The following is an 11,465-nucleotide window of genomic DNA, read 5'->3' as shown; positions in this document are numbered from 1 at the left end:
GAATAGTGCAGTTTTATTATTCCAATCAAGTTGTGCCTCACTGAGGAGTGAGTGATGACTAATTGTTAATAAATTCAGAGCTATGAGATCTGGGATTTTTCTCTCTTGTGTATTTTTTGCAGCTCATGGAAGATATTACTGTTGAGAGCTTAAAGCTCTTGCTTCCTTATTAACAAACTTTTTCTTATAATTGTAATTTACTCTCATTTGATTTGTTAATTCTTCCATGACATCTTGCAGATCCTGTTACTGTGTTTCCTGCCATAATCAATCTGCTCTGCCTAGTCATATGTTCCAATTGGAAATTGTTCTGGGGAACAGAAAATATAAACCTTCATCTGCATCATAACCGTCTAAAACTGGAAGGTAAATTTTCATTACTTGAGTAGATAAATTACGTGAAGCAAAGTACTCTAAATGACAGTGTTCTACAGGAAAAAGATAATTTCTGTTTCATTTACTGGAATATTTCTTCTTCTGAAATGCATTTGTCTGTTTGCTCATTGATTTATTTCAGAACTCTGTCTGAATTTGGTTTTCTGGTTGTTCTATAGAAAAGTAGGTCTCCTGAAAAATTACAGATTTTGCACAACATACTGTCATATATGTAACTTGAAATTGAGGTTTTACAATATAGAAATTGCTGTGTAACTTGGGATGCAAAGATGAGATTGACTTGGAATTTATTGCCAAGTAAGAAAACAGTATGCCCTGCACAAAGAAAAGCAGTAAAGTATATCTCTCACTTCAGTTAGGTCTGCAAAACAAAATTTACAAAATTTGTAACATGACCTAAACTGAAGTTTGGGAAACTGATGCTTAAAAAGTCATTTTTGGTGCATATGTATTTAAAAAGAATTTTTAAAAAGCACCAGAACAGCAAATAATTGAATGAAGAAGCAGAATTTGCTAAATAGGCAGGATAGTTGTGTTCTTATGCCCCATACCAAAAGAACACTCACTCTTATACACTGTAAATAAGATGTGTTGACTAATTGCTTCTCTGTACATCCACTGAACAGATCAGTGTGTGTAAATATACCTCTACATTGTAGTATCCAAGTGGTCCTTCACTGAATCTAGAAGAGCCGTGTGGATACTTTGTGATCCCCATGTTGGATTTCCAGAGATGGCCTCAGTACAGCTGCACGGACAACAAAAGAGAGTGCACCTGAGCTCCCTGAAAACATTAGGACTAGATAGCTTTTGAAACTGCTTTTTGAGTTACTTTTTTGCCCCCATAATTATTGTATGAGTTACATATTGAATAATTAATTATTCATGTCCTATTGTGCAAAACCATGGACAGAGTACCAATGTCTGTATCTGTTTAATATTTAATAGAAATTCCTAAGCCTTATTCTCCTCTTTTCTACCCCACTTCTAGCCACTAATTTACTTCCACTTTACTGAAGGGTAAATTAGAGGTGAATCAGGACCCAGTTTATTTTTTTATCCTCATTCCTAAAGTAGCTAAAACCCTTCACAATCATCCAGAGGGTCTTCCTAAGGTGTGTTCTTCATTTCATGTGTGCAACTCATCTACTTACTAAATCTGTGGGAATCATGTATGTGTCCCAAAGTGAGAATTTGGGACACATTCATAGAATCAAATTATTGAAAAATAGACTTGTTGAGCAATACTGGGGTTTGACTTGTTCATAAGCACATTTGCAGTAGGTCTTGTCACACTAAAGGGAATTAGGCTTCCCTTCCCTGAATTGAGAGTTCAGCTTTGTGTGTCTTTTTTGTTTTGAAAATGGAAATACAAATAATGTCATACTTCTTCAGAGAATATGGTTTGGAAGTGAATGGTTCTCTGATCACATGGCAAAGTTCATTTTTTAATTTCAACCATTATTCAAGTATGTGTAAATACATTATTACTTTGCTATGCCTTTTTGCTGCTTCCTAAAAGCCCCTGTAACTCCAGTAATGATGAACAACATCTTACACTTCATGTTCTTCTAAAACTCCTTCCATTTTCACTATGGTCATCCAGGGAAAAGTAATTTGTATGATACACCAAATATCCTAGTAAAACCTTATATCCTCATACTTACTGTGTGCTACCAAATAATACAGACTTTTGTGATATTTCATAGTTTCTGTGATTCCTATCTATTTTATTTATTCTTCAGGCATACTGTTCAAATCGTTCTATTCTATGTAATGGAGAAGTAAAACCAGTGATTACACGTCTCAGAGCAACTCAGAACTAAACTCTGTAACTCAGTTTAGCAGTTTTAAGTTTACCAAGGAAATAGAAGAGCTGTCATGATATAGCCATCTAGCGGTCTAGTATTTCTATCAAAATGTATTTGTATGATAAACACTTCAATAATTATTAACAATCATTTTCATGTTAAATAAGGCTGAGGTTCCCATTGCAAGACTTTTTATACTACCACAGTAAGAATAAATAGTTCCTGCCCATGGAGTGAGAATGTAACATAATCATTTTAATAATAGCACGAAAGAAGTTCACAGCCTCAGCTCTTGTAAGAGGATATTATTTAAAAGTTTGAAAGGAAGCAGGTGATTTTACAAATTACTGACAGACTAGTTCTGCAGACAGCCACCCAAAGAAACAAAAAAGGACAAATATAGCAGCAGTAGTCTGACAGTCATTGGCACTGGCACTCAAGCCATTTTACTTTCAGAGTCACTATGATTTCCAGGTACACCTATGAAACTACTGACTTTTTCTTGAAGAATTTTACCAATATGTCCCATCCTTAGAATCACCAATTATCCAGTCTTTGGTGTCAAGTGTCTTCACTTCCTGTGTTTAGTATTTCCACAGTTTTTCATAGGTCCCAGGGTCATAGAATTGTTTTGTTTACCCCTTACATCATCAAGTCCACCCATTAATCCAGCACCAGTGTGCACCACTAAATGTGTCCCTAAATGCCACATCAACAAGTCTTTTCTCCAGATTAAACAACCCCAGCTCCCTCAGCCACTCCTCACAGGGCTTGCACTCCACAAGGCCTTTCACCTTCTCTGGACGCTCTCCAGCCCCTCCGTGTCTGTCCTATAGTGAGCAGGAGGCTCAACACTGGATACAGAATTTGGGGTGAGACCTCACACGAGTACAGGGGCTATCCTTTGCTCCCTTTGCTAGTCCTGCTGGCCACACTGTTGCTGATATAGGCCAGGATGCCATTGGCCTTCTTGGTTACCTAGGCACAGCTGGGTCATGTTCAGCTGCTGTCAACCAACAGCCTCTGGTCCTTTTCTGCTGGGCAGCTTTCCAGGCTCTCTACCCCCAGCCTTAAGCACTCTTGCATGGTGTGCTGGTGACCCAAGGACAGGGTCTGGCACTTTGCCTTTTCTAGCCTTATACCACTGGCCTTGACCCATCGATCCAGTCTGCCCAGATGCCCCTGTAGAGCCTTCCTGCCCTCAGCAGGAATCACTCCCACCCAGCTTGCTGTCATCTGCAAACTGTCTGAGGGGGCACTCAGTCAACCCCTTACCCAGATCATGGACAAAGATATTAAATGGAACTGGATCCACTACTGAGCCCTGGGGAACACTGCTTATTACTGGTTGCCAGTCACCCTATAAAGACAGACAAAAAGAAACCATTTCATGTATCAGAAGACCCTTCTCCAAACATGAAGACTATCCATCAAGAATGCATAAAACCTCTATGCTGTGAATGCCTCCTTTCTTTCTTTAGTGAAAGTGAGCATGACAATGAAGGCAATGAACTCACTGTCCCTTTTGCACTTCTGGTTTGTCCAATGTAAACAAAATAGTATTAAGAAATTTTGTTCTCCAAAGGATTACTTTTATTCAATTATTTCATTTATGAAAATAAATTTCAAGGTAAAATAGATTTCAAGGTAAATTTAAAGGTAAAACTTTATGACATGCCCTATTTCTTTTGTGAAATATTAGTTATGGAAAAATGAAATTGCCACTGCTTTTCTTGAGGGACAAAGGAAGAGAAAGAAGCCATGCCTGTCTAGAAGATGACTTCTAAAAGTCTGATACAGATATTTGTTGAAATTTTCAAAGACCAAATGCACTAACCATATTTTAATTGTGAATAGCATATAGTTCCTGTGTTACAATAATTGTCTGTTCTGTTCCTCCTTGCAAAACTGAATAAGATACCAGAGTGTGCATTTTTGAGCCAAGGCTAGCTACTAATTCAAAGCCAAAAAACAATATTGAATCAATATCAAATGTACTTGGAGGTATCCCAAACAATGGATGATTGAATGTCTTTCTCTGTGTGAGAAAGTACAGGCTGAAAGTGGACAATAGAACTGCCTGTTTAGTCCACTCCCAAACTACAGTTTGTAACAAATAAGCATGAAATTAAGTGTGAGAAGCCAGAATCCAGATTCATTTCCCATCAGCACTATGTCGATGGAAACCAAGTTCCCAGGTTGTTATCAAATTTCAACAGAGCTGTATTCTAAGCCAGGTTATTATAGAAGTTAACCTTCTGTGCTGCTACCTCTTTCTTACACCACATATGCTGATAATTTAGGCAAATTCCGTGTGTCACGTGCATACATCCCCAGCTGTACAAATGATCAGTCTACTAAATGACAGATTATGTTATGTCATGTGCACAGCCTCCGTGTGGGCTACTTGTGTGAAGCTAGTCCCAGGTCAAATAAGTAATTCTGGTAGATGGGCTCAGTTTAAGCTATTAACAAATCTCCTGTTCATTTATCTCTTGGAAGTTAATTGAAGGAAATTTATTCCTATTACGCTGCCTTATACTAGTAGTATTTAAACTAGACAGAAAGCATGATTCTAAGGGTAATCTCTGTCAAAGTAGGGAGCCAGGGCTTAAGATACTTGACTTAAATCATTAACACCGTTTGCTTCCCATGTACATGGGTCAAAGTCCTCAGAAGTTTAAGGCTGCAGTGAGCATAAGGCATTTTCCAGTTAACTATAAGAAAATTAGAGTAAACAGTACATCAAAGTTTTGCCATATAGATTGCCATTGATCAACTGCATACAGTATGGATTTGGAGATGTTTAGAGGTTCACAAGGGAGCATACTTACAACTATTATTTTGAATACAGATAAAAAGGGAGTAAGAGTGACCCTCAATTGACCCTATAATTCAAATTATAGAAAATAACATGAAGAGAATCTTGGCTCTGTGGTAATAATTGTGAAATACATTACACTGAATAACATAGTCATTACTACTTGGAAACCAAAAGGTAATGTAAGAACTTCTTATTTTGCAAGTTGACCAGAATGTGCAACTGCTTATCATAGACCAGCTAGAAGTAATTTTTAAGGCAGAAATTACTTAATTAGTAGAATGTCATGTTATTACTTTTAGACAGGTCTTCTCATTCCACAGACAAGTAACATAGCTAACTATAGTTACATTACTAAAAAGAATACCATGTTATTAGAGTGAATACAGTTCTTACCTTGGCCTTTGAAATTCATACATACTTAGCAAATTCATAGGACCTTTGCTTTGCAGACAATGCCGAATGTTTAGCAGATGTTCTGATAAGAAAAGTAAGGCTTGTGAGTGGTCAGTTTCTTTATCCTGCCCACAACAGGGACATTGGAACATGATGATCTTTAAGGCCCCTTCCGATACAGGCCATTCTTTGATTCTACAATACTATGAAGGTCCTAAGTAAAAGTATTCTATATGATTAATAAAGGGTAATAAAGGATATTTTATAGATATTACCTCTAACTTTTGGGGTTTTTAATTTAAAATGAATTCAATTTTTTTAATGACACACAAATGCAACAGTAGAATTACAAAACTGATAGTGATCTGAAGGTGCGAGTGAGAGGAATTCATGTGTAGTGGACAAAAACGCAGGCTATGGCAGAAGAGCACAGAACTCAGAATGCAGAGTCTTTCCTTTGAGTCTGAGTTATAGTGGGTGATTCTGTATACCTGTCATAGTTTTTGCCAGGACCCAGATGTTTTTCTATACCATCCCATGCCTTTTCTTGCTCAGTCAGTAGATCACGAGACTCTTAATCCCAGAGTTGTGGGTTAGAGCCCCAAAGTAGGCAGCAATGTCATGGTTTAGGAGTGTTACTCCCTAATCCAATGCCATACCCAAGAGTGTCCAAAACCAAATGCCATCCTCGCTCCCTCTTTCCCCTCCCCCTTCCCACTAAGGCAGGATGAAGTTGAGAATTGGAGGCACAAATGCTGAGTATCATTGCTTGAGATAAGAACAATTTACTGAAAACAGCATTGAGATAAGAAACAGCAACAATATTAGTAACAAAAATTTATTACTTTTTCATGGAAACAAAAACTACCATTTTGGACTATTTTCTGTTATTTGTGATTTATGTTTTTATGGATTATTTTGCTATTATTAAACCAATGGGATTAATGCCAAGGACTTGCATTTATTTTCTGTTTCAATAATAGTATGTCTTGTATTCAAGACTCTGGCTTTTCAACTCTTATAATTCATACTGTAAAGATAACAGGCTTGGCCATTAGTGATCATCAGTGTCACTGCTAAGAAAAGATTCATGTTGGTCTTATTTATGAAGGGAATCAAAATATGCTATTATGTTCCTAATTACTTTGTTTATTCAAACTCCCCTACTTACCCACAGTACGAGTAAAGTGCAGACAACTGTTGTAAAAGCTTCCCTATGCAGCTCTGGAAATGAGGTTGTCTTTCAACTAAGGACACTCTATTCTCATAGAGAAAAGAGTAGAATAAATGTGGATCTTTGTAGTGTGAGGTAAACACTGATGTTGGATACATGAAGTTGCGTTAAGGATAAGAGCTGATGAAGCAGAGAAGTGTCTAAGAACTATGGTAGATCATAAAATGTTCTGTTCAACTTTCTCCACCTGGGCAAATATATAATTACAAAAATAAAATATTAAAAGCAGTCAAACAAGCAAAGAAAACTTTGTCAATTTTAATGTATATATCCCAGGAAAAAGATATTTTAGAATATGAAAGAGTACTTTATTCGTTTCTTTCCTTTAGAAGACAAAGAACACTAGTATCAGAATCTACAAACAGGTTTGATGTCAAAAAGACATCCCTGGAGAGATGAAATAAAAGGCTTGCTTTGCTGTTAGGCAGCACAGTGGCAGAAACAGAAAAACACAAACTGTAGAACTGTCATAAAGCTTATCACAAAAAATATCAAGAAACAAATATGAACGTATGCATATTATTTTAAGGGCATGTATTTAGAATATTTTTTAAGGTCTTTACATTAATTTAGTGTCCATTGACTATATGTTTTGTGCTAAAGTATGAGCAATGTGTTATTATTGATTTTAAGCATTGATAAGCAGAGACCACTAATACAGCTAAAAAGATCACATTCTGCTCTCTTCCCATGAAGCCTACCTTTTGTTTTCAGGAAATAGAATTTAACATGCTTTTTCCAAACCAATTCCAGAAAAAACACTGTTAAAAGACTCCATTAAGGTCTTGATAAACAATCTATCTTATTGTTTGTTTCAAAAGTTTAATGATTATCCCAAAACGCTTTGAAAATATAAGGCCACTTGTTTAGGCCACTTTCCCAAGGGAAATTCATAGCTGTGAACTGACATACAGTCAGTGATATTTTCAGACGGATAGAATACATTTTGTTAGCAATGTTGGTCTATGATTTTATGTGAGTTTATTTGCTTCAGGAAAGAGGAAGACAATCCAGGACGCTCTTATGACACAGCACCTCCCAGTCTAAGCCATAAACTCAGACACAGTGAAATACGCTGGTTATTGGAAATTGAGAATAGTATTTCTATTCTCTATTCAGAAACAGAGGATAAGGAAGCAAAGTCTAATTAGTAAGTCTATACAAAGCTCTGGTGGGATAAGATTGCCCTAATTTTTTGTGGAAGTAAGGAAAGAGAGGTTAAGGGGATTATGAAGGAGTAAAACAGTACTTAGGATCCTCTAAACCCTCACTTGTAGTGTGTATAATAAAAATAGAGCAAAAATTCAGATTAGAAGTTGTTTCCTTCTCATCTGCTACCTGCATATAAACAGTGACTTCATAGTCACAAAATAGTTGCAATCATAAGATTAAGATGCAAGGCAGTTAAATATATACCACAATAGGTTTTCTGAGTGCTGGGTTCAGTCTATTTACTTACTCAGTGTGCAATTCGATTCACTCTAGTAGGAACAATTTTTGTAAGAAGTATTTACATTTACAGCCTGGAGAAGATTGTAACATGCATGTAAATTGTTTTTTTTTTTTTAAATGGCAATAATTACAGTAGCACGTGGAGGCAATACTGAATCTAAAAAGAATTTTGGTGGCAAATTGCACTGCTGTAGAATAAATAACAATAAGAGTGATGTTTATGGGAGGAATAGACTAATCAGTGTATGAGGATGTCAGAACTAATTAATCTTTGAATTAAGAAGCATAAGCAGAATATGCACATATACTTTTATCATGACCCCCTGAATGCTTCTGCATAGATATCCCTTTTACTCTAAGAAGGGAAAATTATATTTTTCATTACATTTCTTTTCTCCCTTCAATGAGGAAGAGTTTTGTTCTTGCACCTGAAAATGAAATAACTCACCAAGACAAAATGGCAGTGCTTTCTCAACGACGATTTTTCTTTTTTTAATTTTTTTTCTTTTTTTTTTTCTTTTTTTCTTTTTTTTAATAAAAGATGAATGACTGCTTCTTCTACAGTCATGAAAATGTTCTCCACCCAAATTACTGTGGGCAAGATTTCCTCCTTCTTACCTATCTTCATTTTCTCTTCAACTCTACAAATTGTCTAATCCACAAGTGCATTTCTGTAGAGCAATGAGGAACAGAATACAGGATTAACCAAGTGCTCATTTTCAACTGAGTTCAAAGATGCTGTTGTGCTTTATGACAGCCAAGTTCCCATTTTTTAATTGAACTAAAAGTTGGTATTGGGTACTGTATCTTCCTTATAGTGTCTCAAAAATTAGTTTTATATACTGATTTCCTTTGTTAGCATTATTCTATCTTCCCATGTTTATTGGTTTATATGTGCATGGCACTATGAAGAGAGTCCTAGAAATTGCCTCCTTTATAGTGATTATAGCTCTTGACAAGTAATTCCTTTGGGATCCTTTCCCTTGATAGTACATAGCTCATCTAATTGTACCTTACAACAGTCACTTCCTGAAGAGCTCATATTTATCCAGAATGTTGCAATTCAACAATGTGCAGTTGTTGAAGAGAAGAAATATTTGAACTATGTTATTATAGGCAGAAAAATGGTATTTTTGTTTCACAGCCCAAAGCTTCTTTAAGCAGAATCAGAGAAAGGTCATTCTTGGAAGACAGCATACAGGCACCTTGATGCCTCTCATTGCTTACAGTCCAGAGCTTCCTGTAGGAAAGTAACTGTTTGTAATCTGAGTAAAAGTAAACTAAGTCAAACTGATCATTTTATGAGGGCAAAACTTCTTTGAAGCTGCTCAACTTTGAATTAATCTTAGCAACTGTTTTTTTCTGAGGACCATTTACTGAATTAGTATTATTTGCTTCAAATAGGACACAGCATAGAAGAAAGAATACACTATTGATTTTTATAGCAAATTCTCAAGACACCCAGGAATTATTTGCTTGGTGGGAAACTGAGCTATCCATTTCCAGCTAGATTGTACTTCTCCTCTAGCTCTCCTTCAGATGGGTAAGTCCAAGGTAGGGATGAAGGATAAGAGGCTAAGGGATCTGTCTATATAGAATTGTTTTCTACCTTAGAGAGCTAATTAAATATAAACTGCCTTGGGCTTTTAAGTGTCTTCAGAATGCCAAAGTTAATGTCTCATTTCATATCTTACTGTATTTCTTTATTATTCTACAAAAATGTTTTAGTTTACATAGAACAGGTGTTATTTCTGTAAATGGTACCTGTTTGGAAATGATTCTGATTTAACTGACAATAACCAATTTTAACACTTGGTGATTTGTCCTTCTTGCTAGTAACAGAGATAACAGTAGTCATCAGAAAAATTATCTGGCAGGTGTTATCCTTTTTTCCCTTACCGACACGGAGCTCTGACAAAAGGTTATCTCATTTCTTCCGTTTACTTTAATACATGAGAACCAATATTGTCTCGAACCCTTTGTAAGGCTCAGATCTCACAAGCACACAAACTCTAACATTTCTTTAAGTCCATTGAATACGTGTTAGGTTGAGCACATGTTTTTATATTATTTGAACAAGGGCCTCAATTCCCAGTATTGTTTGCTGAAGTTACCTACCCTTCCGCTTTTACTTAAAAATATTCATCAGATGTGGGAAATTATGTCAAAACATCCAGGTAATGTGTTTTAATCTTCCTTTTGATATATAAAATAACAGTAGAAGCTGCAATAATTATCACTTTCACCATATAAAAATTGTACCATAATATCTAAGTTTGGCATGTCCTTTGACTGTAATTCTCCTTCCTTTCAAATAGAAGAAAAACACCAATGTTGGCATTTTCGAACTATCCATGTCATATTAATCTTTCTGTCTCAAGATTTCCAAAGTAGAAGTAACAATGCCATACATGATGGAAGTCCAGGTAAAATTCGTGAGAAGTGTATTTGTCTCAGAAATGTGAAGGGATAGCAATGAAATAATTTTTCAGTGGATAAATTAGGGATAGTAGACTGAAGGACTCATTGTCTTTTTGGCTGAAGGACATGCTGCTTGTCTTTATATTCCCACTCTAGTGGCACACAGCATTGTAGACCTTAGAGATATACAAGCGGTTTCATGGGATTCCACTCTGGCCACCAGTGGATTAATTAACAAAAGTGATGAAAGTTAATTTCTGCTTCAAGGCTCAAAAGAAGGGCTGAGATTTTGATTGAAAGATTAAAATAAATGTTCTCCATATTAATTTTAACTTTCAGAATAAGTTAGCATTGACTTCTTTGTTGAAAGTCTCCTTTAGTAACATGTGATAGAAGACAAACAATTCGTCTGTTTGACTCCCAGCAACTATTGGAAACAAATAATGATATAAACATGAATAACTAGAGCAAAACTAGTTAAAATGGAAAATCTAAGGTATTTAAATAAATTGAGTTGAAAGAATCTGAGAAAACCAGTCCGTTCATGTGTATTAATAGACAGATAGAAAATTACAATATTCATCTGAATGCCCTTTTTTATATTCCAGTTCTGTGTCTCAGTGATCACACTAATAACATGTTGGAATTGCATCTGTGGTTTACAGTTGGACAGTAACTGGAACTGTACCACTGATTTCTGCTAGAATGTCTTCCAGCTTATGCTGGGTTTTGATAGGGGTTTTGGTAGCAAGGAGATTTGGTGTCTTCTACAAGAGAAGCCAGAAGCTTCCTCCATGTCTGACAGAGCCAGTTCCAACTGGCTCACAGCACCAAGTCCATAAGCAATGGTAACAGTGCCTCTGGGATAATCCTGTCATGAAGGGGGGGAAAACGTGCTGCAAAAAAATAATAAAAAAAGAGCCAAAAGAGAGGA

The sequence above is a fragment of the Ammospiza caudacuta genome, chromosome Z (genome assembly GCF_027887145.1).
Source record: "Ammospiza caudacuta isolate bAmmCau1 chromosome Z, bAmmCau1.pri, whole genome shotgun sequence".
Classification (NCBI taxonomy): Eukaryota; Metazoa; Chordata; class Aves; order Passeriformes; family Passerellidae; genus Ammospiza; species Ammospiza caudacuta.
The sequence above is the reverse complement of the archived record's forward strand: the minus strand, read 5'-3'. Positions refer to the sequence as shown.